Genomic DNA, 9,851 nt, shown 5'->3' on the forward strand with positions numbered 1-9,851 from the left:
TTAATATATTTTCTGTTATTATATTTGCCATGTTTCCATTAAAATTCATAGCTGTAATTATGTTTGATAATGATCGCAGTTGTCAACAACAACTGATTTCAAATTAACTTCTCTTTTCACTTTTAAAAGCAATAAAAATCAGACAAAACCATTTTGATTCATTTAGCAAATAAAATATAAAATATTATTTCTTGAATACATGCTTTTCGAAGTTAGATAACCATTTTATGTATGAATTATTATCAACGATTCTTTAAATCATACTAATATTACCCCCGAGTCCGTAAAATTAATTTACTTCCTTTCAAAGAATTTCGTGTCACATGATTTATTATATTACTTCTGATCTTATCGTTAAATCTTACTTACTAAAATACCTTACATTATATACCAGTTTTATTGTTCGCGTCCGCGCCGAAGCGCGGCGCCTCTTATTAAATGAAATCAGATTTTGTGAAAGGGCGGCAGCAACTTTTCGGGCTTTTTAGTCGGTTATAATAGCCGATCATTCCGATAGGTATTAGGGTGTTTTATTATTTAAGATATGTACAATGAATAGCGTACTGGAGAATTTCGCAATGCAAATATATTCAAATGAAATAATTTTTCCGTCAATTAATCTCGCTCTTCGGGATTTTATTAATCATTTTATAGTACATGGTATGTTATTGTTGTACATGTATCCGAACGCTGTAAATAGAATGATGACCTTAGTCTGAAAATCTATTTATAGAGGAATGTACTATTCGCCTGTCTCCTATCGGTAATTTCCGGTCGCTCCCGGTCTATTTTGTTACTAGAGACCGGCGAATAGTATCACACGTTTATTGTCCGGTCTCTCCCGGTTTTGGAGTAGAGGTTTGATATCGTTACAGACAAATAAGCTTTGTTTTGTCACATAGTTTGGTAACAAAAGAAGTAGTATACGTAAAAAATCAGTATTAAAATGGCACATAAACACACAAAAAAGGAAAACAATATTCATAAAATATGTAAAAAAATAATATTAAAATAGATCTTACAAATTATTGTATAATAAAACAATAATGCTCAACATGATCAACATGGTAATATAACCAGTGTCATATTTTTACTAAGTGTGAACAGATATCTTAAGGAGAGGTCTTCGCTAATTGCGATAACATAATAAGGACAATATACAAGTGTGGTACGTGTTGATCAGGCGTTACACAAATGGATTGTAAATGATTGCATATATCCGTTGCTATTATTAATCACTATATTACATTATGGCCATAAAAAATAACAATTATAATATAATATTATGTATGTATTTTATTAAATTCAAAATATAAAAGAAAATCGCCAAGTAACGTGCTTATATTAATGTATTATTCATATAACAAAATAGATTATTACAAAAAATATACAATTCAATTGCTTCATTTCTTGCTTGGACGCCCTTTGATGCTTTGCATCAATGCTTTTTTTGTTAATGGCATTGAATTGACCGTTAAAACTTGCACCGGCTATGTCTAATATTGACTCGAACAAATATATTATTCAAATCTTTTTTCAAACATTTCGTTATAATGAGGTTAGGCTAACAGAAACAAGTTGATTTAGTTGTCATGACATGGATGATTACAACGAAAATATAAACAACATTTAAAATATTCTGGAACTTTACTGAGTCAGATAAGCTAAGCCAAAGTAATCACTAGTTTCCTTGGACAAAAGAGCAACACAATTATTAACGTCTATAAAAATTACATGCCCAATAAAGTTAAACGAAATCGAAACTTGAATAACATATTTTATTTGAGTTTATGTGATTATTGTGTTTTTTTATTCCTTATAATATTTTAGCATGTATGAAAAAATGCTATGAATTAATGTTAATTTCTGTGTTTAGAACATGTATAAAATGTTATCAAATATTCTTTAAATCTTACAAATTTTACCTCCTAAATTCCTAAATTAATTTACTTCCTTTCCAAGAATTTCGTGTCACGTGGATTGATCCGATTACTTCTGATCTTTGACAAGTTCATTTTATAAGTAAACAAGAAACCTACATATGTGACTATAACTGGCGATTGCTTTACATGTATTGACTTATCGTTTTAGAATTCACCGTATTTTAATTATTTTTCTTACTTATATCATACAAATGCGGAAGTATAATTTTATCAGCCAAAGTTTTCAGAGATCGATTTGTAAACTTTTGCCCTTATTTTGAAAAAATGGAACTTAAATTATTTGTTCAATAAAAGAAATTAATTATTGTTATATCAGCGAAACATGGGTACAAAAATAACTAAGGAGAGAAGTGTTTAGTTACGTTATGACATAATATACAGTCTTCCATTTCTCCATAATTATATAATAAAAATAAAGTCGTTACTTAATACCCAGTTACAAGGGAAAAGCACCAATTTGACACCGACAAGGAAATTTATTTATTTGTGTTTAACGGCAACACTGACACATTACTGGCCATACCGCGACGAATACTAAACTAAGTAGGCCTAAAAAATTGGTACAAGTGAATTAGCAATAACAAATTGAACGCATAACGTTGATAGACTGTCTTTATTTCATACAAAATAACGCCGTTGTGCTTTGATTAGCTTGATCTAACACAAATGCAAACACTACTTGATACGAAAACGTCTTGTTTATTTTGACGGAAGAATGAAATATTTATCACCTTGAAACTAGACTTCACTATTCTTCACCCGCTTTTCCCTCCCGATATATTTGAATATTTTCTTAATGAAATATATTTCCCTTTTCACTTGTAACTATGTTTTCGACATTAAACGAACATATTTTATTCGAAAAGTTTATTTCAAAAAGTTATGTTCTTATTTCTAATTATCATCGGTCAAAATATGTCATCAATGACCAGTTCTTTTGTTAACTTCAGAATATTAGGTAACGGACTTGGAAAGGTGTAGTACAATTAAGGTTATTGAACTGACCATAGATAAGAAACAATGCTAAAAATGAAGTATTTTATCGTTTAACTTACGATTTATGAAATGTATGTGTAAATATATTACTAAATAAACTGAGAAGATATAAGTAACCTTACATGTATATTTGTGAAACCTGACTCAACAAACAAAAGGAAGAGAATATTAAACCATTTTATGGAACTTCATGTATATAAAAAGTATAAATATTTAGATTTCCATACAGATATAACAATTAACAAATACTGTTCTGTCTTGAAAGTTTGATATAGCATTTAATGAAAGTAAAATTCTTTACACAAAAATTTTTCATTAACAGCTAAATATGTGTTAATGATATTCAAAACAATGAAAATTTAGGAAACAAAACAAACAAGAAACGACTGATTTACTTGACACGACAAACTTGCATCCGTCAATGTTATTTGATTGGAAGCAAGAGCTCGTTCAGTTCAACAGAAAAACTATGAATCCCTTCTTGTGTTTATCATTTTACCTTTTTTTTTATTTCTCATTGAACAACTATTTGGTACGTATCGATGTAATTTCAAGTGATAATAAAAGTAGTTTCATAGTATAGTGTACAAGAATATACTTCCTCTTTCGTTTTCAAAGATACATAACCAGTCGCAGAATTTCTTAATTCGTTAAACTTAGGTAACTGTAAATAAATAGAAATAATTGGAAAAACAAAACGTTAGTGTTGTATTATTATGTTTCCTTAACATTCAATGCTACATAAAAAATTACCTGCATTTGTTAATTTACTTCCGTTCAGAGAATCTCTTATCTGTAAACATTATTCGATTGCTTTTGACTTTATCGTAAGGGTATTTATTGAATACAATTCAGCCAGCTATTATGAACCCAAAACGTTTCACATTGATTACATTTGTACAAATGCACATTATACGGTAGTTAAAGTAAAGGGATTGAAATGTATAAAATTGATAACAACTATTATATTATTTAGAATGAGGAAGCTATGAAAAGAGGGCAACTTCTGTGAAAATCGAAGGGAGCGAAGTGGTGTCGTGCAAATTAATAAATGACCGAATTTATTAGTAAAACCCTGGCTATTTTAATGAGGCAAAACAATTTTAAAATTTTTACATATTTACCAGTCTTAACCTTCGGAATTTCTACACCCCCCCGGTAATTATCCCGCGGTTCCTTTTCTATAATTTAAAAAATATAACACGAAACGTATTATTTCAATATCCATTATTCGAAAATACGTCCAGTTTTTTCTAAGTAAAATTATCAATCCCCTATTATACCAAATTTTTCGGAATAAGGGTTAAGTGTTCAAATTTATGTTTTATTAAAGATTTGGAATACAAATGGTTGTTGCAATCCATTCTTATCATGATATTACAGCCCCAAATTGTTAGATTAATATTTACGTTCTACGTTATACGGAATTAAATGCATGTAGTTATGTCTTTGATGCCAAGTAAATATTTATTTCGACACAATTGTCTTTGTTTTTTGTTGTTTTTTGTTTTTGTTTTTTGTGTTTTTTTTTTATTTGGTCGTTTGAATTCAAGTTACATATGTGTTATAAAAAGCAATATTTTTTTTGCTATGTTTAATGTTATGGTCAAGGTTTAGTAGTAGCCGTGTACCACTAATCGGAAATGAAATTTCGAATCCATGGGTTATTCGAAGTCAAATTGTACTCTATCGAATAATCGATTATTAATCGATAATCATAATTAATATTTTTTATTATTACATTATATTGTTTTTAACTATCTGGAAATTAGTTTTTTATTAGAGAATCGGATTTGCTGGGAACTCTATAAAGCGTGTTAAAGAAGTTTATGTCAGTGATTTATATGTAAAAAGAAAGAATGTTTTTGCATTTTTTTGAAAAAAGATAAACTAGAAAGAGATATGTAAAATTAGAGTTCAAAGTTGTATCTAAATTGTTTACAAGCATTATGATAAGTGCTCAATGTCGTACATGACATAACAGTTGATAAACAGTTAACCAGTAAGATTTTAAAAAAAAAATAGACAGAAACTCATCAGGTTTTCATTAGTATACAAGAAAAAAAGGTTTCCCCGCGTTTGGGAAATTTTTAAAGAAAAAAAAATTTTTTTCTTGAACTATTTTTAACATTTTTTGGTGTGTGTTGGGGGGGATAAACCTTTTTCAGGGTTGGTTGACCCCAATAAACGTCAATAAGAAAAGGGGGTTTTGGGAAAATGGGGACCGTTTAAAAACCCGGGGGAAGGTCGAACATAAAAAAAATTTTTTTCCCTTTTTTAAAAAAAGATTAAAAAGCCCCTACCAGTTTATGGAAAAAATAAAGTAAAAAAAACAATTTTTTGCAGAAAATAATCTCTATTTAGGCGGCAGATTGGCCACTTACCCGAAAATATTTTTAATTTTGTAGAATTTTTATCAACAAAAATTTATTGTTTTTGTAAAATTTTGAGATAGATTTTAAAAAAACATTGATAATTTCAAAACAATTCATTTCAATTTTTTTTCCACCTAAACGGTAAAATAATTATAGAAAATTAGAAATATCACGTAATAGTTTTTTTTTGTTCTTAATTAGGATTAATTCGGACTAATTCCCTAGAGGTAAATCCGTAACGTACCGGCAAACGGTATTTAGCTAGGTTTTCGAAAGGGTTAATTAACCAATCATGTACGCTTTACAGACCACATGCTCCTCCATGTACCGAAAACAGGTCACGTGCTCCTCCATGCCTCAAAAGTTAAACGCGTACCAATAGCCTGCGGTCTCCAGACCGCAGGGAATAAAAGATATAATAGTGAATGGATTTTCAAAAAGTCAGAGGTTCCACTGTTTATTTGGACTGAACATTTTAATGCAAAAAGCATCTTTATATACTGAACGTTTTTGACAAAAGTGATATTTATAATTTTACACAATCAAAGAAAGAAATGGAAATGGAAAAAAAATGTATGGAAAAGAGTTTTCCTTAACATACAATATACAGTCCATAACAAAAATAAAAGTTTACAGAATAACTTAGCCGCTAAACATACATAAAAAAGGAAAATATCAAATTGTATTGTATGTTACTCCTAACTGCCAAGGTTGTTGTTATGAAAACAAAACACTTTCTCCAATTGCCAATCCCCCAAACAATAAATTAAAAGTTAAAAAAACAATAAAAAAACGCATAAATAATTCACCCTTTATAGCGCACAAAAACGATGCGAAATTCAAAAGTGAATATATAATTTATGTTGACAGGGATGGAAGTAAGGAACAATAAGCAAAAGTAGTAATTTAATTCTACGTAGAACTGATTGTGATTTCAAGCCCAATCTTGTTCAGTTGAAATGAAACTGAAAATAGAATTAACAATTTCTTTTGTATTTTTGTTATAATGAAAAAAATTTTCCTTTCTGTTAATATTAATTCATTTTGTCTATTTATTATATTTGCCATGTTTCCATTACAAGTTAAATCGTAGGTTGTCAGCAACAAACGGTTTTTAAATTAACTTCCCTTTTCACTCTTTTTTAAAAGCCAACGAAAAAGCATTATCCGAAAAAACCATTTTTGATTCCAGTTAGCAAAATAGATATTAAAAATTTCTTGAATAAATGCATGTAAAAATTTATACTATAAAACTATTTGTATAAATTTATCAAAAAATTCTTAAAAAATCATATATCAAAATGATACCTCCAGTCCGTAATATGATTTTTCTTCCTTTCAAAGAATTTTCGTGTTTCACGCGGTTTATTCGATCACTTTTTGATCTTATGTTTGGAAATCTTATAAGAAAAATCATGTACAGATTTATTGTTAATAGCAATTGATTTTAACGTGAAATCATTTGCACCAAAAATATGGTTTAGATAGTTGCACAGTGATATCTAGTGTATTATCAGTGTTGCGTTGTATTTTATTTATTTTAGAATTAAAAAAATATCTAATAGTTTGACTAATGTTACGTAATAAATCCCGCGTTATTGACTTTGACTGGTGATTCTTTTTACATGTATAGACATGCTGTTTAGAATCTACTGTAATTTAAATATTTTTCTTATTTATATTATGCAAATGTGAAAATATTATATCATCAATCAAAGTTTTCAGAGATCAATATGTAAATATTTACCCTTTTTTGAATGAATAGGAATTCAATTAACTTATTCAAGTAATGCTAATAACTTTTTTTTGGTGGGTGGGGGGGTTAACCTTTTAGAAATTATCAATGAATTGTGTATAAAGGTTACAAGGGAAAGCAACGTTTACCTACGTGATACAGTCCCCAACTTTCAAAATACCCTGCTACACAGGAAAAACACCAATTTTAACACAGATCATGAATAGAGCATATATAAGGGAAGGGGGAGAGTTGTTCTTAAAGTTTGAAAACAAGGAGTTTATATTACCGCGGTAATAAAACGTATGTCGAATGGGTAGACTATCGATATTTTAAATATTATTTTAAATGAACATGAAATTAGAAAGGTAAATAACTAAAAATATTTATTTATATCAATTATTTTTAGTCCATTTTCATATTTCGGTGAAATGAAGTGATGCAATAGGGAAAAAAAACAGAAAAAACAGAAGTTCCTAAAGAATACCAAAACGGCAAAAAAAAATGCATGCAGACTTGTTACGTTGGGGCTGTTCCACTGAGAGTATTCGAAAAGCACCTAGCATATCGCTCCCACGCCCCTTGCACCGCTCTGTCTAACTTTTTACTCGTACAAACATTTTATTTCAAACATTTTAATCTTTGGCAGCGTTCTTATGCGGTAAGAATGAGAGAAAGAAGTTGACTTACTGGTCACGTGATGGATAAATATGAACAAAATTTATAATATTCTGGAACTTTACTGAGTCAGATAAGCGCAAGTAATCACTTGTTTCCTTTGGTTGGCCAAACAAAACAGCAACAAAAATACTTACATCTATATATTTTCAAGCCCAATCAAGTTTAGTGGAAACAAAACCGAAACTTGAATAAAACATTTCATTTACGTTTATGTGATAAATATGTTTTTATTCCACTTAATATTTTGTTAGCATATTTGAAATAATGCTATTAATTAAGGTGACAACGGAGTCAATTATTACTGAAAATACCTAAAATGAGATTCTTTGCTTAGTAGATTTATCAACCTTTTCTGAACACATTCGTGATTTAATTTTGGAAGCAGTTAGTCCAAAAAATGTGTTTTTAAACGTTTTAAAACGGTACCTGTACCATTTTTATCTGCTATTCGCGTAACCTGTCAATTATCGATAACGCTCCGCCCCCTGTTGAGGCATCAATGAGGGAAATCGGTAGTTACATATATATGTTTATTTTAACATTTGAATTGTATTATTAGTAGTTGTGGGTATTTAAGATAGAGTGTTGTGGATCTTACAGATTGAATTTATTTTATTATTATACATTTTAGTATTTTAATTCTCTTAAATTTCATTAGAATTGCTATACATCAGACTAGTGAATTGTTTTATATATAGACTTTTAGACACATTAGTAGGAATATGAAAACTTAAAATGATAGATCCACAACATTCCCAATTCATTTATTATAAGTATGTATAGTATATAATCATATAAGTATGTAAATATGATCTTTTATTATATTTACCTATAGATGTAAGCTTTGCTTACACGTCTCTTATAATTCTATACTGAATGGCATATGTACTTTTAACAGTTTTATTCTTTTTATTGTGATATATATAATGTACATGTGATGAGACGTAAATAAAATATTTGAATTGAATTGAATTGAATATATCCGTGAATTATCCGTCCATACTGGTCCATACTACTCGTAATTCATGTATCGTACAAATACCGTACATCTTTTATGAATATCGTCTACCTTTTATTAAGCATTTTTATAAAATAAGAAATTGTCGGCCAATGTACGTAACATAATGTATGAAATATAAATAATTAAGCATAGCGGCAAATCGCACGACCACGGGTTGATTTAAAATATAGTTGCTAAAATATCCATAATGTGTGAAAATAATTTGTCTGTCCCGTTAATCTGATAGATATTACATTGAGTTTATGGACTTTTGTACGGATTCATCGGCTTGCTTTACATTCAACCTCGTTTTCTAACAATGTCAAGTAAAACAACAAAAAAAAAAGACAACATTTTTTATGTGAACGCCTATATGACTTGTGGTAAGGTGTCCCTGACAAATTTCTAAACCATTTTAGATTGTTTAAGGATGATCATTTCTCTATGAATCAATAAAAAAAGATATAAATATATATTATCAGTGAATGCTCTGAATAAATTGTTCGCCAGTAAATCGAACACAGTACTAATAAACCTGGGACAAAGTATGGAATTTATTGTATATCCAGTAGAAACTGGATATCTATGCCGTGCATAGATGATTTCATGATAAAAGAAGTCATAAAAGGTCAGATCATAATGATCGAGTGATACCTTTTTATTTCTATTATATAATGTCAAGCATTTATTTCAATTTGGAGGAAGAAATATATAATATCTCGTTTTTTTTTTACATTTACCATGGACTTTAAAAGACCATCAGAAGCTCAGTTTTTGTTATTTTAATTTATATTTTAACGGAATTTCATACACGAATACACAGACAGAGTGACACTGGTATAATATAATAATAATGCTGATGATAATAAATAATAAACTTCAAAAAGTGAAACAATTAAATACCCGCTAGCGGTGCGCAAAATACGTTCCATTTCCCCCCCACCCGAGTGCTCAAATTTTACCGAAAGTCACGTGACATTTGCGACCGACAGTAAATCACGTTAAGATCTTGAAGAAAATTTTCTGTTATAAACTGATATTAAATCAGCAACTTTTTAATTGGTCAGATGTCACTGGGTCATAAAATGTTGTTAGAGTATGTTAGCGCAACTTGTGACCCT

This window comes from Ruditapes philippinarum, unplaced genomic scaffold, assembly GCF_026571515.1.
Source record: "Ruditapes philippinarum isolate M1 unplaced genomic scaffold, ASM2657151v2 ctg3627_1_1_1_1, whole genome shotgun sequence".
Classification (NCBI taxonomy): Eukaryota; Metazoa; Mollusca; class Bivalvia; order Venerida; family Veneridae; genus Ruditapes; species Ruditapes philippinarum.